Below are 25,114 nucleotides of genomic sequence, written 5' to 3'. Positions count from 1 at the left end.
ATCAGTGATAGGACAAGGGACTTCAATGTAGAAGATAGAGTAGAATTGAACTGTTTCATCATGGGATCAAGGTGAAGAAGGTAGGAGAGTATAGTCAGTGCAGGAATGATGGCCTGAGAAAGAACTGAGGGGGAAAGGATTGGTTGTCACAGTGAGTATAAGAACAGGATTAGGGTTGCAAGGCAGAGGGAGAGGCAAAATAACCACAGACTATGATCAGATAAAAGGATTCCCAAGTTCATGAACATGGAAGTGGAACCCTAGTAAGTGATGGCAAGATCAAGGGTATGACCATCTCTGTGTATAGCTGAGGTAGGGTGGAGGAATAGGCAAGTCACAGGCAAAGAATAGGGTTTAGGAACTAGGAAGTTAGGATGTTTTAGGGAGTTATCAATTGAGGCCAAGAGCTGGGAAGGAGAGAATGACTGTGAGATAAGCACTTAACTCACTGAGGAAGGAGGGAATGGGTGGGTAGATAATAGCTAAAAGAATCTGGGTGAAATATGGATTGAATTACATAAAATTTTTTGCACAGACTTCACTCTACTTCTAGCTGAGGTTCGTTTGGGTCTTGGCACTACTTGCGTCATGGCCTTGGTTTTCCCCAGGTTTGCCCCATTCTTTGGTGCTTAGGGAGTGATGGGGGCCTGAAGCCTTGTTAGTCTCAGCTTCTTGTCTGTGGCGGAGCCTCAGGCTGTGGACACAGTCTCTTCCCACCCCCCTTTTCTCCATCCTATTCCCCTCCTCAGAAACCCGGCTGTCTGTAGAGCTTCTGCATGAAAGCTGCTTGGGACTCTTTACTAGTTCATCACTAGCTGCAGAGTGTTTCCTTTTGACATCTTTGTCCTATCTGCATAACTTTTATTGTGGGAATCAGAGTTCTGGATATCTATCTAGAGAAACACCTGGATCACAGTCTTTCATGGCAGCATCCAGAGAGCCAGATGTGCCTGCTATTGAGCACAGAACAGGTGGGCTTCTAGGCAAGATGTCTTTGCCAACTGAAATGCATTATTGGGCATTCAGTTATAATGATGTACTGGAGGATCCCACTCAGATCACTCTGCCTTCATCTGACATGTGCAGTTAGGTTCCGTGGAAAAAGCCAGTCATCCCAGATCGGAAGTACCAACAGCTTTCCAAGGCTGAGGAAGGAGAAAATAGTTTCTCCTTAAACCACTCAGCTTCCAGCGACCAAATGAACAAGGCCCCAGTGGTGAAGGCCAAGGCTACACATATCATCATGAATTCCCTGATTACACTACAGACACAAGAGAGCTTCTAGCTCTTTGAACAGCAGGCAGGGCTGACAGGCACTGGACACACTCACCATAAAGGCCTCACCACAGAAGAAACCAAGAACCACTGTGTGGCCCAGAGGCAGTCCATGCTGAATTTGTTGAAGTGTCAATTTGTTTGAAGTGTCTGTTGCAGCTTTCTCATCTCTAAGTCCCACCTAAAATCCCACTTCCTAGAAGAATCCTTTTCCAATCTCCCTTAGAGATAGTGTGCTTTTGCTCAGTAATTATTTTCAGTTTTTCCTGTATAGATCTTGTTTGCACATAGTTGTTTGATGTTGTCTCCCTCATTAGATTGTGAGCTTCTTGAGAGTGAGGACTGTTTTTTGCCTTTCTATGTATTTCCAGGGCCTAGCATGTGCCTGGCACATAGTAGACACTTAATAAGTGCTTGCTGAAAAGAGGGAGAGCCAAGATGGCAGAATAGCAGGAGAAAGTGGAGCCAACTTTTCTCCTCTCTAACTTTTCCACAGATATCTGGAATTAGTCCTGACTGGTAAATCCAAGAAAAAAACTCACAGTGAATAATTTCCACTTAGATTGGCATAGGCACAAAGAGAAGGGAGTATGGGCAGACTGAGGGAGGACCTGTGCCTAGGGTTGAAGTATCAAAGTGACAAGTGGTCATGGCAGCTAGGTTGTAAACAGATAAAGAAATAAGCTCAGAAGCAAGCTACAGCTATGTGTCTCTGACCCTTGGAATAGAGCTAGGTCTTAACTCTGGCCTCCAGTCTAGTTTGAACCCTGCATCTGAATAAAGAGAGCAGAAATCCCAAACCAAAGGGAGCCTACAGTTCTGTCATCCCAAACCAGCAGAGCTTTCCAATGGGTTGATAGAAGCCAAGTTCGGCAATCTACTGGAACTCCAAACTGTGGCAGTGGCAAACTCACAGCTGTGTTCTTCAGACCCAAACCTAGGTAACCAACTTGCAGAGCTCAGCCCAGAAGGTGAGTGATCAGACTTTGCCTTCGACCACACTAATCTGGGAGCACCGTAAGACTGATTGTAGGTCCTAACCTGAGTTGTTCCTAAGATCCTGAAGAACATTTATATATTCATTACTCCAAGCAAGACCCAAGACCATTTATCCTTTGACCATTTATCAACTGGGGAATGAGTTGGAAGCATACTTTTTTTAAACTTTATTTTTATGGGGGGGGTGTCTTTTTTCCCTCACAACACGATTAAATGTGGAAATATATTTTGCATGATTGTATATGTATAACCCCTATCAAATTGCTTGACCTCTCGAGGAGGAGGAAGAGTTTGGAACTCAAAATTACAAAAAACAAATGTTATTTGTTTTTACATGTAATTAGGGAAAAAATTAGGTATATTAAAAAAAGAATAAAAAAACCAAAACAAAACAAAAGTGATTAGAGCCTAGCCTTAATGTAAACTCCAAAGTCAAGAATAAGGCTGGAAGAATGAACAAACAATAAAAATCTCACCATAAAAAGCTATTATGAAGACAGATGCTCAAAACACAAATCTAGAAGAGGATAACTCCAGGTATCTACAAAAAAATCCTCTAAAGAATAATACAGTTTACAAGTTCAACCAGAATTCTTGGAATAAATGAAGAGTATAAAGAGGAGATATAAAATGTTTTTATAAATGAAATGAGAATTCTAGAGTGAAAAAAAATTATGGTATATGAATGTAATGTAATACTATTTCGCTATAGGAAATGATGAAGCGTACTATTTCACAAAAACTTGAGAAGGACTGGTGCAGGGTGAAGTGAACAGAACCAGGAAAACATTTTGCATATTAACAACAATATTATAAAGACAACTCAGAATTAGGGATTCTGTTCAACACAATGACCAATCATTGCAGAGGACTCCTGATGAAACTATGATACTTGATGAGGTCTAGAGGTTTAGGGGTCCTGGAATCCAAAAATTACGACACATGGGTCCTGCTCGAAAGAATCTGACCCAAGCCTTCTTTCAGCCAAAAACAAGGTTTATTGAAGATTCAACATATTAGCTGGACTCTTAAGGAATCTGAGCATCTGTGGGCTATTGGCTAGATTATAAGAATCCAGCATCTTAATGGAGACAAGATGGACCTTATATACAGAAAGACTATGGGAGGGATCTAGGAGTGGCCAAGTAGTCTACCAGGGATGGCCAAGGGAGAATGGAGCCTAGACAGAATTAAAGGTGGGAAGTGGCCCAGGGACATAGGGAGGTCTAGGCTAGGTTAAGGGTAACAGAATTGGAAGATTGGGTGTAACCACAATGAAAGGCCAGTTGATGGGATTATAAACCTTAGGGGGAAGGCCAGAGATTAGGCCATGCGGTGAAATCCAGGGTTTTTCCTTTTTGGGGTCTAGCTCCCATCCTTATCAATACCCACCTCCTGACAGAAACTGAAGTTACAAAATGGAGAAATGACAAAAGAAGATAGATTGATTGCTCCAACCCAATCTTCTCCAAGTAGCACACCCCATTCTTCTCTCAAGAAAAAGCCTATTCTGGTTTATTCATGGATCTTCTACTTCCTTACCTGGCCTAGATGTTAGCAGCATGGACTCTGAAAATGGAAACAGAGACAAAACCCTCATCTAAAAAATGGAGCCTTTTTTGGACCAAGAACCCTTCAGACATCTGACTTGGATTTCAGTATCCAGTCCTACAGAGGTACAGAGCCATCACTAATGGAGAGCATGCCAGTTCAGGCTACTAGAATTGCAGAGGACCCAGCAGGTGTCTCCCTTTTCATATGAGCAAAGTTGCTTTCCTAGGTGAACCACTGTTATGCAGAGAGAGTATCTTAGACTTCTCTTTCTTCCCATCCACCTTGTACTAGACATAGGAACAATGTCATCCATTTACAATTCTGCTGAGGATAATATTCCTGGGGAAGTAGTGATTGTTTCTTTAAATATTTGTAGCAAAGCTTGAATCTTTCTAATGCAGAAAGACCTACTCTGTAATGTCCCAAAGTTGGTCTGAATAACTTCTCAAAGTAGAGTGAACTATATCCAGTTACTGATCTATAGAACCTGATTGCAGGGGGACAAGGGAAATAATTAAAATCTAGTAGACTTTATTCTGCATATTTTATTCAAGATAAATATTTGTTTGGTGCTTCTTTTCTTTGATAAATAACATTCCTATTTTCCATCTTAGTTGCTGGAGCTAACAGCTTCTTAGAGAACACTGCTACTCAGAAAAGAAAAAAAGAGTAAGAAAACCAAAGATTGGGGCAGTTAGGCGGAACACTTACTAGCTGTGTGAACCTCGGCAAGTCACTTAACCCCATTGCCTAGCCAAAAAAAAAAAAACGAGTAAGAGACCACTGCTACTCTAGAATCAAAGCACTGGTTCAGGAACCCTGTTTCTTGGTTCCTTCCTGGCCAAGAACTGAAACAGGCAGTAGCCTAACAGGAAAAGTCTTTTGGAAGTAGAGACTGCTGCTGCCCTGTACCACTTAGTAAAAGATATTTAAAAGGTATTATTCATCCTTTGGTTAAGGGCTTGAAGCAGAAGATTTGGTCTGCTCTGTCCAGCCAGTGGATTTTTCTTTTCGGAAAGACTGAACGCTAAGGATTGTGGTTTGTTGCTGAATTGCTGCCTCCAGTAGATAAAGAAGTGGTCCTTGTTCACTTTAGCAATAGGTAGCACACTAAGCTCATAGAGACTAATAATGAATTCTGCTAAATTCTTAAGGGAGATTCTGTGCCATGTTTTGTACTGTAGAGGAACTGCTGAAAAAACTAATTTTTTTAAAACTTAAAACTTAAAGAAGCTCAGCATAGTCTTCAGTGATCTGAGGGAAATCATCCTGTGACTTTTAACCTCCTCCCCAAGTATTGGCCTGAATCCTTTCTTACTAGAAAAGGATGAGCTGCTGGGAGAAATAAGAGCTTTTCTCCTTGGGAACTTAAAACTGAGCCATCCCTTTATTCTCCCCTCCCACCCAAACAGATGATTGAAATAATAATTTTATTGCTCTTTAAAAAATTTTTTTAAAAAAGTTTTTGCACAAAGCCAACACAACCAAGATTAGGAGAGAAGCAGAAAACTGGGAAAGAATTTTCACAACCAGTGTCTCTGATAAGGGTCTCATTTCTAAAATATACAGAAGTCAAATTTGTAAGAATACAAATCATTCCCTAATTGATAAATGGTCAAAGGATATGAACAGGCAGTTCTCAGATGAAAAAATTAAAGCCATCTATAGGCATATGAAAAAATGCTCTAAAAATCACTACTGATTAGAGAAATGCAACTCAAAACAACCCTGAGGTAGCACATCACACCTATCGGATTGGCCAACAGGACAAAACAAGAAAAGGATAAATGTTGGAGAAGATGTGGGAAAATTGGAACACTAATGAATTGCTGGTAGAGTTGTGAAGACTTCAGAAAATCCGGAAAGACTTGCAGGGACTGATGCTGAGTGAACAGAACCAGGAGGATGTTGTACACAGTAATGCCCACATTGTGCATCTTTTCCATAAAGACAGCATGAGACTTCAGTCAATCAATAAGCACTTAACAAGCATTTACTACGTGCCAAGCACTGTGCTAAAAGCTGAGAATACAAAGAAAGCCAAAAATACAGTTACTGCCCTCAAGAAGTTCACATTCTAATGGGGGAGACAACATGCAAATAACTATGTCCATAAAAGATATATGTAGCATAAAGGAAAAGTAATCTCAGAAGAAAGACACTGGGGGAGGGAAGAGATAACTAAGGAGAGGAGGGATTGACTCCTACAGAAAAAGGGATCTGAGCTGAATTCTGAAGGAAGTTTTATCAAATCCTTTGCTGAAGTAAGTTTTATCTACACATTCCTCCGATCTACAAGTTTAGTTGACAGTCCAAAAGAAACCAAAACAAAACACATAACCTTGGCTTGGCGAGGCTTATTATTGATGAGGGCCTTGGTGGTTCTTTATAATCATTATTTCTTTTCCTAGGGATGAGGTTCATATACAATTGACAGAATTAGCCACTTCCACAAATCTTCAATTATAAAATATGATTTGTAGTGTATTACTGAAGAGATTAGGATATAAGGAAGTTTTATTTGGTTGGTTTAGTCATGACACTTTGAGCTGAACCAGTGAAGAAATCTAATTGATTGTGATATTAGACTGCTGTTCTGTACAGTATTTTTCTATATACCAGTGTACCTGTATCAGACATGCCTTACATTCAAGACAACAGATGAATGTTTAAAAAGTATCAAATACTTATATTTGAAATATATTAGGAAAAGCTTCATCACTATCTGTATGCCCTTGAGCAAAGTCACTTTATCTTTCTGGCTTTAATTTCCCCCTCTGTTTAAGCAGGGAGTGAAATTAGATTTCTAAGGCTCCTTACAGATCTAATGGAGCAGCTAAGTGCAGCAGTGGATAGAGCACCTTCCAGGGAGTCAGGAGAACCCGAGTTCAAATTCTGCTTCAGGCACATCCTAGCTGTATGATCCTGGGTGTCACTTTCTCCTGCTTGCCTCTGTTCCTTATTTATAAAGTAAGCTGGAAAGGCAGCTAGGTGGCGCAGTGGACAGAGCACCAGCCCTGGATTCAGGAGGACCTGAGTTCAAATCCGGCCTCACACACATAACACTTACTAGCTGTGTGATCCTGGGCAAGTCACTTAACCCCATTGCCTAGCAAAAACAAAAAATAAAATAAAATAAAATAAAATAAAATAAGCTGGAGAAACAGCAAACTACTCCAGGATCTCCAAATGGGGTCATGGAGAGTTGGACATGATTGAAACTACTGACACAGATCTAACAAACATTCTTTGAGTCTGAACCTAGAATAATTAAAGAAATTCTTCATTGAATTTTTTTGTAATCCACCCAAGAACAAAAATGAGTAAGAATGACCCACATATCCTAGAATATTGTCAGTAGCCCCAAAGACATTGTATAGGTACTGATACAACGTCTTCCATGATCTTATCATGGAATATGGAACAGATGTTTAATTTCCCTAACTTGCTTTAAACAACTTGTTATTTATCATTCATGAATTCACTGCAACTCCAAGTTCTCCTATTATGATTTTGTAGCTTTCTTTCAAACTGGATGAAATTTTTTGGAACCTGTTTTAGTCTCCTAATATATCAGCTATCCTCCCCAGCTTGTAAACTTGATAAGAATGCCATTTACGCCATCCAAGTCATTGATTAAAACGTACAGAAACAAGAGGCAGCTAGATTGCTCAGTGGACACAGCACTGGGCCTGGAGTCAGGAAGACCTGAGTTCAAATCTTGATTCAGACACTAGTGGTGTAACCCTAGGCAAGTCGCTTAATCTGTCTGCCTTAATCCACTGGAGAAGGAAATGACAAACCACTCCAGTATCTTTGCCAAGAAAACCCAATGGACAGTATGGTCCATGACATAACTAAATGACTGAAGAACGGGAACAAGGACAGATCTTTAGAGAATCTATTCAATCCATTCACTGCTCTTTGGGCTCTGTAATTCAGGTAAATCTGAACCTACTTATCTTATCCACAGGCACATGAGGGTCTGTGAAGATCCTGTCATAAATCCAGGCATATTACATCTATGGTATATTCCCTTTATCTAGCTAATAAGCCTATCCAAAACCAAACTGAGATTAATCTGTAACATAAACTCATAATATGTCACCTTTTCTTTCTTCCCCACTCAAATAATATTAGTATTACCTAAAGGTCAGTCTTCAGTTATACACTTCTATAACTTCAATGATCACTTTTATGCATATAATTCACAAACCTCTTTAAAACCTTAATTTCTCTCCTGAGCTCTATCCATGTATCTCCCTTTAATTATATACCTGCTGTTTCATTAAATCATAGTATCACTGATTCAGAGCTGAAAGTGAACTCCAGAGGCCCCTATTTTACAGATAAGGAGACTGAAGCCCAGGGAGGTTAAGTGACTTGCTCAAGGTTACACAGATACTGTCAAAGTGAAAAGGTCTAGGGATTTAGGGATGCTGAGACCTCAAAATCACAACATGTGGGTCCTGCCCGAAAGAGCTGGACCCAAGCCTTCTTTCAGCCAAAGACAAGGTTTATTAAAGATTTGCCATATTAGCCAGACTCGAGCACCTATGAACTATTGGCTAGACTGTAAAAATCTGAGCACCTTAATGGAGACAAGATGTACCTTACATACAGAAAGATTGTGGGAGGGATCTAGGAGTGGCCAAGTAGTTTCGGGTGACAAGGAGAGGTCTAAGGAAGATCTCAATGGGGGCGGCCAGTAAACCGGGACCTGGACCAAATGGCCAAGTGAGAATGGAGTCAATTTAGGATTAAGTGTGGGAAATGGCTGGGGGCCATAGGAAGGTAAGACAAAGGAGGGCTAGGCTAAATTAAGGGTAACAGAGAATTGAGAGAATTGGGAGATTGGGCATAGCCACAAAGAAAGGCTAATTGATGGAATTATGGCCTCAGGGGAACGCCAGAGCCCTCCTAGATCAACTGAGAGAATTCAAGAGCAGTCCAAGGGTTTTCTAGGGCCAATGGACAAATGGGGCCCAAATCGGGACAAGGTCTCAGTTTGGGCCCGTACCCCATCAAGAGTCTCTCACTTCACAGGGCATTACTATTACTTTTATTACTATTACATCTCTTATGTATTAATAATCAACAGGCTGCTTGCTGCAGAAGTTTCTTTATCCTTTGCTTCAAAATTGAAATAATAATTCCAAATACCATTTCTTGAAAATGTCCAGTTTTTAATTGGTCCATTCAGTACCCAAGGAAAAGCACTTTTTATATATTGATTCCAGGTAAGATGTCCAGAACTTGATTTTGTTCCTTGAACCCCTTTCAAAATAATAACAATAAAATGTGTTGTGAACCTCCAGGGTACACTATTCATAATGTTCTTTACAATTATTTACTGCTTAAGGAGCCACTAAAGAATTTTTAGTTCAAACCCCTAGGAGCATCAAGGGGTTCATGAACTATATATTCGCTCACTCCCAACTCCCCATTCCTTTTCAATTTGCTCTCTATTCTAAGGTCACCAGAGGATCTTCTTTCTAATCACCAAATCTCAAAGCTTTTTGTCAGTCTGTTTCTTCCCCGACCTCCCTCAAGGTACTTCACAATGCTGACCAACCCCAGACATTCTCTTCCCTCCAGACTTTGAAGACTCAAATGAAAGTGTACGTAAAGTGCTTTGCAAACTTTAAAGACAGATAAAGGTCAGTTATTATGGCAACATACTCTAGGTTCTTTTGCCTGGTTGGGCTCTTCTTTCTATCCCTTAAAGAACAGAATGACTTATGGCAACATACTCTAGGTTCTTTTGCCTGGTTGGGCTCTTCTTTCTATCCCTTAAAGAACAGAATGACTTATGGCAACATACTCTAGGTTCTTTTGCCTGGTTGGGCTCTTCTTTCTATCCCTTAAAGAACAGAATGACTTCAAAACACTGCCCTCAGGTCACTTCCAACTTCCTGGTTGGAATCTACTCCCTAAAATTTCAATGACTACCTGCAGTCACCTCTAGGCAACTAGTTTCCAATCTTCCAATCTAGTTCCAAATTCTCTTCAGAGTTGCAGAACTGCATTTCCAAATGCCTAATCTCTCTCTGGAAGTCAAAAGTATACCTAAAAAGTAATTTATCCCTAACCAAACTCATTATCTCTCCCCTAAAACCTGCCCTTCTGATTTCTTTATTTATACTCCCTATCATATGATTTAAATCACAGCATGACTCTCCTTTCATTCAATATTTAATGGGTTCCCTAATCTTAGTTCCAGCTTTTGTCACCTCATTTTGACTACAGCAAGAGCCTCCTAATTAGCATTCCTGACTCAGGTCTCTCCCTTCTTTAACCCACCTTCTATACCCAGAGGTCAACAGATTTCCCCCAAATGCAGTTGACCATGCTGCCTCTTCTATTCAATAAAATGCACGGGTGCCCTACTTCTAGGATCAAATATAAACTCAGGTTTGGCACTTAAAGCTTTTCACAACTTGTTATGTCTCACTCTCTCCACACCCCAACCATCCTGGCCTACTAGGTCTTTTAACACAGAACATTACCTTCCATCTCTATGCCTCTGTAATAGCCATTGTTCCCCATACCTTTACTTCTACCTCTTGAAATCCATGACATTCTTCAAGATTCTGCCCAAGAGTCATTCTCTTGGCCTATTCTCCACTCCCACGATTATCCGGTATAACTTTTGTGTTGCGTATATTCCTATAGATCTATGTATTAGAGTTCTGTCTCCCTTCACACCTTCAGAAGGCAAGCTCTTTTAAAGGAAGAAGTACCTCACTTTAGATTTGGATCCCAGCACCTAATAAAAAACAGTAAGTGTTAATAAATGCTTGATTGATTGATTCTACTTCCACAAATCTATGACATCCTCCTCTTTCCATTACCACCCCAGTTCTGACTCCACCTATCCTCTTAGGAGGATCATTCCCCTCCACCTTTCAATCTCTTCCATTCTGATTTATCTTATATACCCCTATCAGGTTAATTTTTCTAATGCATAGATCTCATCATACCACTCCACTGTTCAATGGCTTTCTGTTACTTAATGAGTAAAGTTCAAACCCTTTAGCCTGGAATTCAAGGCTCTCCACAATCTGGCTCCAGACTATCTTTTCTTTTTTTCATATTACTCTTTGGCACATAATACTACACCGCAGTCAAAATGGACCAATGTTCGACAAACACCATAAACTTTCCCATTTCCATGCTTTTACCATTGACTTTTCCTTTGTCTAGAATGTGCTCTCCCCTCAATGCATGGTGAAATTCTATCTAGCACAAATGCTACCTACCTGTTCCATGAAGCTGTTCCTAATCTCCCTCCCTATCAGGCTGAGGTAATGGTATCTCTCTTCTCAAACTCTTATAGTATTATATCTCTTTCCAGCAATTACCATATTCTATTTGTACTACATAATTATTATGTATCCCTTATCTTCCCTACTAGATTCTAAACTCCTTAAGATGAGGAACCCAATCTTATAGCTCCTTCATTGTACAGCACAGGGTTTTGAATATAGCAGATATTCAACAAATGTTTTAATTATTTTTTTAAAAATGGACACGAAATGTAGTTAGTGGGGGAAGGGCAAGGTTTAAAGGGATAAGATGAGGAGCACAGTGTACTTATAATCCCTAGGAAGGGAAAGAAAGGAGGTAGGGAAGAGATAATAGGGTCAAACAGTTCCTCATCTTAGCTGCAGAATGGTCCGGCAATTGTCCAAAATGAGCAGGGGAGTTAGATTGCAATGTTCAACTTAGGTTCGGCACATTCTTAGGTCACTTACTCAGAATTTGGGGTGTGTCTATAAACTCCCAAAGTAGTGATATAGTAGTAGATACACAGCTCTGAACAATGAGATAAAAATAATCTGACTTGCCTGACTTTGGGTAATTTTTACATTTAGGAAAAATACTATAGAATATTTAAGACATTGAACACATAATCTTGTAATTCCATTATTTTCTATTTCAGTATGTTCTAAGACACAGTACTACAGGACCAATTCACACTTCAAAATTATTTCAATGGAGTGAGAAGTGGTTTCGCTCTTACTGGAGCTCATCAGCTGTAGGTAACTGGTCAGTGAAGTTAATCTGTTTATTCAAATTCTCTTAAAACACTCCTCATACCTCTAAAAAACCATAGTAATTGTTTTGTAGTGATGTTTTTTCTTCGTCTCAGTAATTTCACTTACGACCTAAACAGATCTCACTTGTAACAAACTGTTTTCTATAAAAGAGTCAAACAAGTGAAAAAGTATTTCTTTAATAAGTTTTTTTCTCTTTTTGTCAACTGAATTATTCTAAATAAGAATCCTGATCTTAAGAAATTACAAACAAAAAATAAAGCACATTCTAATCTGGGAATCGATAATGCTGAACATTATCACAAGAAATTGATAACCCGTTATAGGAACCAGAAATTTCCAATGTAAACCCCCGAAAGATTTGGGATTATATGCTGTATCATTATTCTTTTATTTAAACTAATCCTATATTGTTAGCCAATAAACACTAAAATGTTATTCAAATACTATGTAGGGTTATATTTAGAAAGTTGTAGTATTTTATTCATAAGCATAGTCTGATTTACCTTTTTCAGAAACTACATTATAAATGAATGACTGCGTAAAGTCAACATAAAATTTGTCTTCTGCAAGGAAAACCTGGAATATCACTTCCCTTAAACCATTCTCCAAATGGAGACCACTTCCTCTAGCTCTCCTCAAAGGATAAGGCAGAAAGGCTGATACAATTCTTACTCAACTATTATTCCACCAATCCCCAAATGTTTCTCCTTTTATAACCTAGAGTATTCACTTATACTATCTCCTCCCCTAACCTGCTCACCATCTTCTACCATACTCGACTATTTGCCATCAACCTTGGTGACAAACATTCATATTGGTAACCTCTACTATTATGATTTTGCTTTTATAGTTGCTTCATCTGTACTCCACTTTACCCAAATACAAGCAGCCAAATCACGTCACTAAGAGCCACCCCACCTCTAAGACATCAAATATACTGGAAATTTACCACTCTGACCAAATCTTTGCCATTCTTCCACCTTTCCCACTGTCTCTGTTTTGTAGAATTTGCTCATCAACCTCAATGTGACCTCCAGTCCTTTTTGGCCCCTGCTTATTCTCAGTCCATTAGTTTGTTTCTGGTTTCCACTCTTCTGCTTACACTCTTGCTAATACCTCTAGAATTTCTCACCCCTTTATACTTGTATCTCAATAATTATTTTTCCCAGATAAACCTTATTCCTTCTTTCCTGTTCCAGACTGTAAGGGGGGAAAAAAATCTCCCAAACAGTCTCTATCGCTATTTGATGTTTGCTGCTAAAAAGCACTTAGAGCCCAATGAGGATAATCATTTTTGTTTATCATTCATTAGTTAAGGCTCTGTATAGTCCCAAGGATGGCTACTTCTTCCTCAAGCAAGCCCCTTCACTTTGTATAAGTGACCACCTAATTAATAAGACAGGCCATTAAACACCGAGTTCCCTTAACTTCTCTCTTTTCCTCTTCAAAATACAATGTTTTTTGAAGGAAAGCTTGAAATCAAGTAATACAAATATTGTAAGACTGTGAGGTATTTTAACAGCTTGCAATCTAGTAACAGGGAGATAAGGAATACAAAAATGTCCTCATTCTTTCTTATTTCTATCTTCCCCCCCACCCCTCCATCAATTCCTAGATTATTCTTACTTTTGCATTGTGTATTTTCCATACTTTCTTCTCTACTAGCTCCTCCTTCTTTTGGAGTACAAAATGCACTCTGGTCTCCTATATTTTAAAAACAAAACAATATAACCTGCTCAAATATCCCTTTCTCTTAATTGACAAACTCCTCAAAAATACCCGTCTACACTCATTGTCTCTATATAACACATAGCTTATTTTCATCTAATACTCTTGAAATCTGCTCCTGCCCTCACTACTCTACTGATATTCTGTTATGGTCATCAAATCCAAATAATTCAAACAGCAAATACAACAGTTTTGCTTTTTTTTTTCTTTTACTCTCATGCTTTGGTTATTATTAGTATTTTACTACTGATAAGGTATTCCTTCTTGTTATTCTCTCTTCCCTTGACTTCTGCAATTTATCATTCTCCTTCATTCTCTTCTTAACTCTATGGAAGCTTCTCCCTCCTTCTTTGTTGGCTTTTTTGGGGTACTCCTAGCTCATAAATGTTGGTGATCCAAGGGTTCTCTCCTTGTACTTCCTATTTTTTCTTCATTCAGACTCATAATTTCATAGGTGTAGGGATACAGCCTAGAAAAGAACTATCATAAACAATGCAGATCAGTGATTGTTCTAAAACTTAAGTCTTAGAAAGTCATCTGGACAATTGGAAGTCAAGTAACTCGCCCAAGGTCAGGTTAAGTCAGAGGTAGAATGTGAACGAAGGTTTTTCTGAGGACAGCTTTCTCTATTCACTATGCTAAACTGCCTAAGTTAACATTTCTCAAAAATCAATTCATTTTGCTCCCAACCCTGGTCCTCCTCTTCCTAAATTCCCTATTTTTATTAACAGAGCACTTACTCTTCCAGTTTGGCTCTAAACCTCTCTCAGTGCTTCCCTAACATTCTCCAGTTTCTTACTCCAATCACGTGCTTAAGTCAGGTGATTTTGTTATTTTTCAGTTGTTTCGGTCATGTCCAGCTCTTTATATCCTCATTTCTTGGCAAAGATACTGGAGTGGTTTGCCATTTCCTTCTCCAGTTCATTTTACAGATGAGGAAACTGAGACAAATAGGGTTAAGTGACTTCCTTAGGTTCACACAGCTAGTAAGTAAAATGTATGAAGGCCAGATTTGAACTCAGGAGGAGTTCCACTATCTAGTTCACCACCTAGCTGTCTGGCCAGTGCCTTTACAATTTCAATTACTCTTTATCCTCATTGCTACCACCCCAATTCTGGTCCTAATTAACCTCTTTCCTAGACTGTTAGAATTATCTCTCTTCTTTTCAATTCACTCCACACCTGGCTTCCAGATTAATGATCCTGAAGCACTCTGTTGAATCGTTTTTTCAGTTGTGTCTGACTCATCATGACCCCCTCTGGGGTTTCCTTGGCACAGATACTGGAGTGTTATGCCATTTTCTTCTCCAGCTCATTTTAAAATGAGCAACAGCGGCGAACAGGGTTAATGACTTGCCTAAAATCATACAGCTAGTGTCTGAGGCCAGATATGAACTCATGAAGGTAAGTCTTCCTGACTCCAAGCCTAGCACTTAATCCATTATGCTACCTAGCTACCATCTGAAGCTTAACTCTTGATTATGGACATTATACTTTATTCAAAAACCTTAAAACAGTCACCCAAAACTTATGATAATTCACAGTTTCCATAAGATGTTTAGATCCGCCTAGGGGTTCTTAACCTCAGATCCATTCCACTCCACCCCCACAAAAAGGGTCTGTGGATAGATTTGAGGGAGGTCTGTGAATTTGGATGGGGAATAAAAAATTTTTATTTTCACTCACCTCTAACTGAAATTTAGCAATTTCCTTCAATTATATAAAACTAAAGAACAAACAAGACCTACTCTCTTACTGTGTATTTTTCTAACTCTGTGTTCCAGAATCCCAAGTTCTGCTTTTACAATCACCAGATTCAATTCAGGAGGTGTCTCAAAACAAAAGAAAAACAAAAGAAATAAAAACAAAAAAATTCTGACTTTGCTTTAATCTCAGAATTAACAAAAAGTTTTTCAGGTCACCTGCATGATTTCCTTATATTGAAGCTTTTTAGTTGATTGTTTAAATTTTGCTGAAATCTCCATACTATACACATAGAAACTCAAAACTGAAACGAGTGAATAGGGAAAGTTCTAAACAGGTAGATATTGAATAACAGCTAAGGGCTGGGCATTATGCTAAGCATTTTGTGAAAGATTCCTTTTTATAAGAGAGGAGGGAATACAATTAGTGGTCAATCAATCCACAATATAACCAACTAAATTTTTAGGAATGTATTTTCAGTTTGTGAATTATTCAGACTCCCCCCCATTTGTTAGCAAGTGATAAAATGTGTTGGGAAAGGTCAATTTACAGCTAGAGAGCATGTCTCAGGGTAAGGAAGACATGGGTTCAAGTCCTTTTGTCAGGACCCTAAGCAAGTCATTAACTCTAAGACGGGGTTTTCACTGTCATGTATCCCTGTGGCAGTTTGGTAAAGCTTGTGGGCGCTTTCTCAGAATTATATCTGAGACGACAGACTATTTGGAATTTGCATGATAGCATCGTTTCTACAAAGTGAACAGTTTATAAAGTGGCCAGGAAAACATACACATACAAAATTTATCTTTCTAGGGCATCCTTAAACAGAAGGTACACCTTATTTGCTGCTGAAGTCTGCTACTGTTATCTTCAGAGGGCTTAAAGTAGAGATGGTTTCACTAAACTAGGGGTGGGGAACCTAAGGCCTCCAGGCCACATGTGGCCCTGTAGGTCCTCAAGTTCAGCAGGTTAACTGAATCCAAACTTCACACAACAAATCCTTTTATTAAGTCAGTCTAGAATGACCTAGGGAGAGTAACCTATTATATATTCCTACAATTCAGATTCTCATTCGTGTTATTAGCATCCCCACCATTATAGTCATTCGTGCATTTTTCTCATTCCTCTAATAATTGACCATAAGATCCTCGGGGTCATGGACTATCCTACTAAAATTTAACTAACACACAGCATGAAAAATAATAGGCACTTACTGCATACATACATATGTGTATGTATATATGTAACGTATGGATATGTATCACTGTCTCCCAAAATATGGAGAACTAATAAAGTAAAATAATATAACAAAAGTAGTAAGCCTATTAACAACACATTTATGTGGAATTTGGGAATCAGGCCCTAGCTTATTATTTGATTTTTTGAAATGCAACAAACATGTAAATTAGAATGGGTCCATGGAACCCGACACAAAGATCGGGGTAGATCCTGTCTCCTGCCTCACCCCCCTCCTAAAACAAAATAACTCCCCCCTCAAAAAAACACAATGAAAAAGGCACTGTAATAAACTGACCTTAGATCAATTAGAAAACATTTGTACATTAGTAGAAATTCTTCCAGGGAAAACGGGTATTTCTGAACATTCACACAAAGTTGCTTTAACCTACCTCAATCACTTAAAAGGTGCTGTAGAAAATACATAACTGTTTATCTAATATCTTACTCTAAAATATTACTTATTTTCATAGCATTCATTTTTTTAGACAGCAATTACATTCCGTCTTTTTTTAAATTGTTATTTGCATATGCTTTTCTCCCCTACCAAACGGAAAACTTGAGGGAGACCATGTTTTATTCATCTTTAAGTCTTTCATTGCTCCTTAACATTGTTTCTTGTAAGAGTAGGTATCCAATAAGTTTGTTACATGAGTGCTCAACTGTAAGCAAATATTAAAGTTTAAAAGGTTTCTAAACCACACTACAGCCATTCTCTTCATGATTCATCAACAAAAAGAAATTCAGAGATGCCAAATGGGATTGTAGGCCTGCCTACTAATGTATAAAATTGTCTAATACTTAATCAAAGTTTTCCCAAGGTCCCACTGTAGTTATTGTTTAGAAATGGCATTCTTAAAATTATGCCGTCAAGAAAACTAAATTTCACAATTATCTTGTTTATTGATTGTAACATGCAATTCAACTCTATTTTCACTCTCCTGCAGGCAGCCTCCCACATACTTTAATGCAGTTTAATCCATGTGACTATACCCAGAAAAATAAATCACGGCAAACTGCTACTCTTAATGTTTAATGTTTTACAATCACTGTTAACATTTTCCTTAAGTACAGAAGGAAAGTCACCAAAAGCAGCTCAAAAAAGGAGACTATACACATTACACACTACAGGCAGACTGCTGCACCATTCAATCTCAACGTTTTCTGAACTTTAATTGTCCTCCAAAGAAAAACAGACTGAAGATATTAAGCAAGACATATCCAGGTACTCTGCGCCACACATGACATACCTGAGCGCTTACTACTAGACAGCAGAATCTCATAAAACTAAATGCTCTCCTAATAATAATGAATTAACAATTACCTGAATGGCTACTAAAACACCACTTACAGAAAACAGGCTCACTTGCTTCCTGTATGCTTTTGGTGAGAAATCCACCCAATCTGAATTTGGGGGGAAAAAATTTGGGCTGAACTCACTAACACAAAACTATCATGCCAATCAATAAACTGGACGCAAACCAATAATGCCAAACACTATTCTATCTTTACTAAATCAAATTGATGCTGAGGAACAGGCCGGGAATACGACTACAAGCTTTCTTTCTACCATTTACTGAAGTATTTAAGGTGTCCCTTTTCCTTTCCTGTCCTACCTCAGTTTATCATTGTCTTACTCAGCGAATAGTCACGAGCTCATTAAATCTCTTGGCCGCCCTCGGATTCTGAAAAGCACTGGAGACAGGAAGGCTATAGGTACCCTCCTTGTCCCTTATTTGAAGAAAAGTGGTTCCTTAACAACCCGGCGCCACCACAACAAAAAGGCGCGACCAGAGTCAAAACGACAACACAACACGCAAAAATACAGTTTACAAGGCAAACGTTTTTTACTCTCTGCAAACTGCCTCGGTGCATTCAGACATCAGGACCCAAGCCCTCCGGCACATCTCCTGGCTTCGCCTCGCCAGCGTGGAACCTCAGAGTTTGTTTCCCACTCGGTCTTCCCTACTCCTCCCCGCCCTCCCCTATGGGAATCGATGAGAGGGAAGAGAAGGGGCGAGGAGAGCGGGGTACGGGGCTCACAACTTTACCGACACCCCCTTCCTTCCCGCCGCCCCCCCCACCTTCTTTCCACCCGAGAAACAAGAGCAAGCGCTCGCTCCGCCTTCAGGGCCTCAGAACGTCCCCGTCGTCCCCGCTCCGAACTGGGCCCCGGGCGTGAGGAGGGGGCAGCGGGGCCCCGGCCCCCCACCCTCGGAGGGAGCCTCCTCAGACCGAGGACTCGAGCTCGACTCCCCTCAGGGAACTCCCCTCCTACTTTCCCCAAGCCTCTGAAAGAGACTCTTACCCGGCAGTGAGGCAATCGACTAAGTTGTCAGCCTCTCCATAGCGAGGTCTGGGAAGCCAAGGGAGCGGGCGAGGGCGGGGGGCAGCCAAAGCCGGGGGAGGGGGTGCGTTGAGGAAGGCCAGGAGCGTTACTGGTCACCAGCCGCAGGTTTGCCCAAACCCCAGAGGAGCTGACACATCAACAAAGATGGCGGCGACGCCGGACGCCGCCGCGGAACCGGCCACTAGCTCCAGCTGGGAGGGAGGGGCGGGAGCTGCTGGAGCAGCCAATCAGCGTGGCGCTGGGACGTGACGAAAGGGCGCACCTTGAGCCACGGAGCAACCTGTCTGCAGTGGGCCGGGCTTAGGCGAGGCCCCTCCTCTCTCCTCTCCAGTCACCTTGTTTAAGGGACTACGAGTTCAGCCTAGTTTTTGCTATGTGTTTATCGGGGAGTTTGGGTTACCGGCGGCAACTTATACCTACCTTGTCCTCTCCCCCAGCCTCTAGAGAAACTCAGGCAAATCACCTTTGGATTTTATCCCCGTCCCTCCCAGATATATACTCCTTATCTTAATCTTGGGGCATAAAGAAATAAAAAAGAATAGCAAATCAAAGGCCCTCCTTCTCTGTACCTAAAGGGGTGGAGTCTATTCATCTTTGCTAAGCCTCTTCACTAAGGCTTGAAGTAGAGTGGCCAAATTCGACGCTCTTGAATGTGAACACTAAAGCTTGTGAACAAGCTTTGTGAACAACTGGGCCAAAGGTGTTATGGCAATTCAAGATGACCTTTTGGTTGGGAGGTGGTGGGGGTGGGGGTAGTAGTGTATGACTCATTAATTGCATCAGGATATATGTGAAGGCTTAATTTAGAAGAGTATCAATCCAAGAGTTTATCAAAACTAAGCAACATGCTTTATTTACTCCGTATATCTAAAGGTAATAAAAACTCATTTTTTTTAAGGTTCTTTGTAAAAGAAAATGTAAAAGCAACGATCAGGTGCACTGGAATAGAACAAAGGGATGCGCTTAGTTTCAGAAATCAAGTAGATGAATACTTTGGGAAATACGGGAAAGCATTGTTTGGAATGCAGTCTGTTGGAATCCCACCAAAGATAGTTCTCAGCTGTGACTGGTAGAATCAATCCAACTCCCCTAGCGTTGGTTTCCTCATCTGTAAAATTATACCTGAAGCACTTTAGCCAGATAGTCATCTTGACAAACAAATGAGGTATAACAAAAAGTGTGCTGTTTTTGGAAGACAAAGTAGTTGCTTGAATTCTGCACTGTTACTTACTACCTTTGTTACCATGGGTAAGGAGTTGCTGAGCAGTTCAAAAGAAATATCTAATAGTTTATGAAAAGCTAATTTTTTAAAAAAATGACTAGCTGGAAAACATAACATTTTTTAGTATACATTTAATACATAAAAAGCTAAAAGTGATTTATCTTTTCGTGAATATGTTTTCAACTCAAAAGAACTCTCCTTACAAGCACTCCAAAGGCCCAATGCTTACTAAGATAATAATCATCAAGACTTTCCTCGCTTTAAAAGCGACTCTGGAGCACATGCGCAGCAGCTCCTGGTGGACTTGGCACGTGCTACAGCTGCCTAACATCCAAGTGTGCACGTGCTGCCCCCTAACATCCCTGCCCTCACGTGCCCTCCCCCACCCAGGGCTGCGCAGGCGCGTCCAGTCTATAGGGGGTTGGAGGGTGGCCTATTGTGTAGTGGTGGTGATTCGTATCCGTTTGAAGCCCTCTCAGGGCTTAGAGAGGAGTAGTTGGGGGACCAGGACGCCAGCAGGGCTCTGTGACCTGCTTCTTAAACACGTGTCCAGGTAAGGGAAGCTGTTGAGGAAGGCCGAGAGGTGTGGGGCCGGCCAGGGGAGGAGAAAGTCGAGCCCAAGGGCATAAGCGGGGAAGCCGGCCTGGCTCCATTGGGGGGAGGGGGGACCTGAAAGCTGGGTGACAGGCCAGCCCCAGAGGCCAAGGTGGGAGGGGCTGGGGAAGGAAATGGGAAACTTGTAGAGGAGGCCTTGATACCACCTGTAGACAATGGTTTGGGGTGGGCTCCCTTGGCAACCAGGTAGGCTCAGCGTGGAGAAAGGGGGACTTGGACCTCTGTTACTTTCGCGTTTGCTCCCTTCCCCCACCCGCTAGTCATTCTGTAAAGGGAAACGACACGTTTATTCAATTTGAACAAAATTAAATAAGCCACAAAACTCAGTGCTCAGCAATTCAGTACTCACGTTAGACGGCCCTCAATGTACACTAGCACCACTATGTATATAATTTGCTTAGGGTGGAGGCGGTTCCGTCTGGGGTATCTACAGGAGGAGGCACACCAGAGCAGGCCTGGAATTTACTTTTGTTGTAAAGGCTATTATTTGCCATGCATAGTTAAAAGTTTATCTTCTAAAGAAACTTCTAGTTCACATTTTTGGCTTTTTACCTAAAATATCAGGATCGTTGACATCCCCGTAATATTTTGATGGGGGAAGGGGAAGGGGGGTCTCTTTGTAAATGATATGCTTCGTACAGAAAGTCAAAAAGTGTTCAGGTAAGTAATGTGTGCATGGAGGGGGAGGGGAAGAGGACCCAATTAGAAATATGGAGAGTTGGCTTCTCTTCCCATCCAACCCTCTCCACTAACTGTGACCTTTGGCAAGTAGCTTGATCATCTGGCCCTCAGTTATCTTAAAATGAGACTGAATTAGATCAAACTTGGGGTGGTTTTGAGCTCCTAATTCTATCATTTTATGTACCTTAAGGCCCTTTTTAGTTAGACATTCAGCTTGAAAGACCCTATTGTGCAGTAAAAAGCTTACTAGACTAGAAGTTAGAGGAATTGTGTTTGAATTTTGCTGTATTGGTGTGACCTTGGACATGTCGCCATCTCTGGGCCTTGGTCCCTTATGTGTATAAATAAAGGAGCTAAGTTAGATGAACTCTAAGGTCCCATACAACTTTAAATCAGTGATCCTTAAGTAAAGCTACTTCGTAGCAAATGTGGAAGTGGTTCCCTAATTTTTTTTGGGGGGGGACAGAGATAATACAGGATTAGACAAATTGAACAAGAGGTGAGATCCTAGGATTCTACAATGGTGTACTCTGGAAGAAAGCCTAGAAGACCATACCACCTCATACTGAAAAAATTGGGAACATTATAGAGTATTTCTTAGGTTGGGGGCTGAGAGACAGTGCTGATAGAGAGCAGGGCCTGGGAGAAGTTTACTTGGGTTTCTGATACCAGGAAGGTGTGGAGACATTTAATGTCTTTTTTTGGGTGCTGTTTGAGAATGAAAGACAACAACCAGTGAGTCCCCCACATCTGCAAAAAAGGGAGATGAATTCTCATGTATCTCCTTTAGGATCTAACAGTTAATTATAATATCTCGGCATTTGATTCTGATTTGTTACTATTCTTTCACTTTACATATTAATGTATGTTGTTTCCCTGATTTTTTTATTTCATTTAGTTCATATCAGTCTACAAGCATTTATCTAATGTCTACTATGTGCCAGGCACTGTGGTAAAAAGAAACATATAAGGTTTCCCATGCTTCTTCATAGTCATAAATGGACTTATGGTTAGTGTAGTTAGCAAGCCTTACCATATGCCTACCATGTGCCAGGCACTGGAGATACAAAAACAGAAATTAAAACAATCCTCACTTTCAAGGAACTTACATTATTTGGGAGGCGAGAACGTGTGTGTGTGTGTGTGTGTGTGTGTGTGTGTGTGTGTGTGTGTGTGTGTGTGTGTGTGTGTGTGTAAAAGTTTCCTGGCCTCAATGGTGGGCATACCCGGCAGGGAGCAGACTGCTTATGGTCAGGAACTCAACTTCTGCCAGGAAGATGACTTTGACAGTTGAGTGGAGAGAGACTGGAAGCAGGGACACCAACCAAAATGTCATATCAGGAATCCCAGATGTGAAGTGATCAGAGCCTGCACCAGAGCATTGGCAGTGTTAAAAATATATATATATGTATATATATGGGAGATGTTGGGAAAGTAGAATCCATAGGACTTGGTAACACATTAGATACGGTAGGTAAGAGAGATGAGAAATGGAAGATGACACCTAAGTGACTAGGGGACTGGGGATACCCTTAATAGTAATAACAAAGTTAGGAAGAAGAAAGGGTTTTAGGAGAAAGGTGAGATCAGAGTTCAGCTCATGTTTTATTGTGTCTGAGTGCCAGCCAATTTGAGATCTCTAATAGGTGGAGTTGGGAGACTGAGGGTCTGGAGAGAAGAGGTTAGAACTAGATAAATAGATCTCAGACTCACCTACATATCTCCCATAGTCCATGAGAGCTGATTAGATCAAACAAAATGGTATAGAGGGCAAAGAAAAGAGGGTCCAGGATAAAGCCTCAGGGGATACCATAGGTTATGTGGAACATTCAGAGTTATTGGGGCAACCTGGATGAAGATAGAAGAGAGTATAAAGAAGAGAGAGTGATCAGCAGTGTTAAATGCTTCAGAGAGGACAAAAAGGATGAAGTCTGAGAAAAAGCTATTAGATTTGGCCATCAAAAGATCATTGGTAATTTTGGCGATTGCTGTTTGAGTTGAAGGATGGAATCTGAAGCCAGACAGCAAAGTTAAGAGAGTGAGAGGAAAGGAAGTGGAGGCATTGATTGTAGATGACTTTCTTAAAGAGTTTAACTATGAAAGGAAAGAGAGATATAGTAAGATAGCTATCAGGGTTAGACTGATCAAGTGAAAGTTTTTTGAGAATTGGGGGGGAGAGACATAAGTGTGTAGGAGCAAGGAAGCCACTAGGGAGAAATTGAAGATTACTGAGAAAGTGGAGATGAAAAAGGGGCCAGTGGACTGAAAAAGATGGGATGGAATGTAATTACTTATGTGGAGGGGGTTAGCCTTGGCAAGGAGAAGGGCCACCTTCATGTGAGACAGATGAAAGAGGAGGTTGTGGGGAAGGAATCTGAGTGAGGTGAAATGAGAAGGAAGGGATGAAAGGAAGTTCTCAGCAAAAGGCTTCAGGTTTTTGGGGGGGCGGGGTGGGAGCAGTGGAAAGTTTGAGGAGGGATGAAAAGGATTGGAAAAGCCATTTTAGTATGTGGGATAGTGAATTGATTATTGTTCAGTTATTCATTTATGTCCAGTTCTTCATGCACCCCATATGGGAGTTTCTTGATGAAGATAGTGATTTGTCATTTCCTTCTCTGGTTGATTAAGGCAAACAGAGGTTAAGTGACTTGCCCAGAATAACACAGCTAGTGAGTGTCTGAGGCCATATTTGAACTTGGGTCTTCTTGACTCCAGGCCCAGTGTTCTATCCATTGAGCCTTCTAGCTAGCTCAGTGAATCAATTGGAGACCATCTCCAGTCACATTCTGCTCTATATCTTGCCACTGGACCCAGAGGGCTCCAAGGAGAAAGTGAGGCTGGTGATCTTGCACAGTCATTCCTTACTTAAATACAATTCACTTGCAAGTTACGGCATCATCTTCCTGATGTCATGGTCCTCTTTGAGAATGAAAGACAACAACAGTGAATCAATTAGAGAGATGTAAGATTACCTTGCCTCAGTGAGGGGCCCAGTTGAGGTTATGCAACATAAGTGTGTAGTGGATCCAGTCAACATGATTTTGTGATTCCTCCAGCCTCTTTCAGCAATACATGAATAGGAGCAAAGATAATAGATGGTGGAGTAATCCAAGGCTGGGGAAAGATCTGTGATAGGACAAGGGACTTCAATGTAGTAGAGTAGAATTGAACTGTTTCATCATGGGATCAAGGTGAAGAAGGTAGGAGAGTATAGTCAGTGCAGGAATGATGGCCTGAGAAAGAACTGAGGGGGAAAGGATTGGTTGTCACGGTGAGTATAAGAACAGGATTAGGGTTGCAAGGCAGAGGGAGAGGCAAAATAACCACAGACTATGATCAGATAAAGGGATTTCCAAGTTCACAAACATGGAAGTGGAACCCTAGTGAGTGATGGCAAGATCAAGGGTATGGCCATCTCTGTGTATAGCTGAGGTAGGGTGGAGGAATAGGCAAGTCACAGGCAAAGAATAGGGTTTAGGAACTAGGAAGTTAGGATGTTTTAGGGAGTTATCAATATGTGTGTTGAAGTCCCCTAGAATGAGGCCAAGAGCTGGAAAGGAGAGAATGACTGTGAGATAAGCACTGAACTTATGTCCTAGAGGTGTGTAGAAGCCATTACCAGCATCTTGATTGTGTAATTAGTATGGATTAAATGAACCTCAGTCAATAAACATTTATCAGGTACCTACT

The 25,114-nt window shown here is 40.7% G+C and overlaps 2 protein-coding genes and 1 pseudogene across 3 annotated transcripts in view; 2 read left to right on the top strand and 1 right to left on the bottom strand.

The window, feature by feature from the left end:
- Positions 1–19,089, bottom strand: part of CCDC186 (coiled-coil domain containing 186) — a 70,042-nt gene extending 50,953 nt beyond the window's left edge. For both annotated transcript variants that reach the window (XM_020988100.2, XM_020988101.2), the window contains exon 1: positions 18,865–19,089. The gene's annotated coding sequence lies outside the window, so the exon portion shown is untranslated. The remainder of the gene's footprint in view (positions 1–18,864) is intronic.
- On the top strand, positions 862–18,874 carry LOC110209603 (putative monooxygenase p33MONOX; annotated as a pseudogene).
- Positions 19,090–20,592: 1,503 nt separating the features above from the next.
- The window catches only part of TDRD1 (tudor domain containing 1), a 71,925-nt gene continuing 67,403 nt past the window's right edge, over positions 20,593–25,114 (top strand). The window contains 1 exon segment of the mRNA XM_020988102.2: positions 20,593–20,681. The gene's annotated coding sequence lies outside the window, so the exon portion shown is untranslated.

The sequence above is a fragment of the Phascolarctos cinereus genome, unplaced genomic scaffold, assembly GCF_003287225.1.
Source record: "Phascolarctos cinereus isolate Bilbo 61053 unplaced genomic scaffold, phaCin_HiC Scaffold_3;HRSCAF=262, whole genome shotgun sequence".
In the NCBI taxonomy this organism is placed as follows: domain Eukaryota; kingdom Metazoa; phylum Chordata; class Mammalia; order Diprotodontia; family Phascolarctidae; genus Phascolarctos; species Phascolarctos cinereus.
This window is presented reverse-complemented; position numbering and strand designations above follow the sequence as displayed.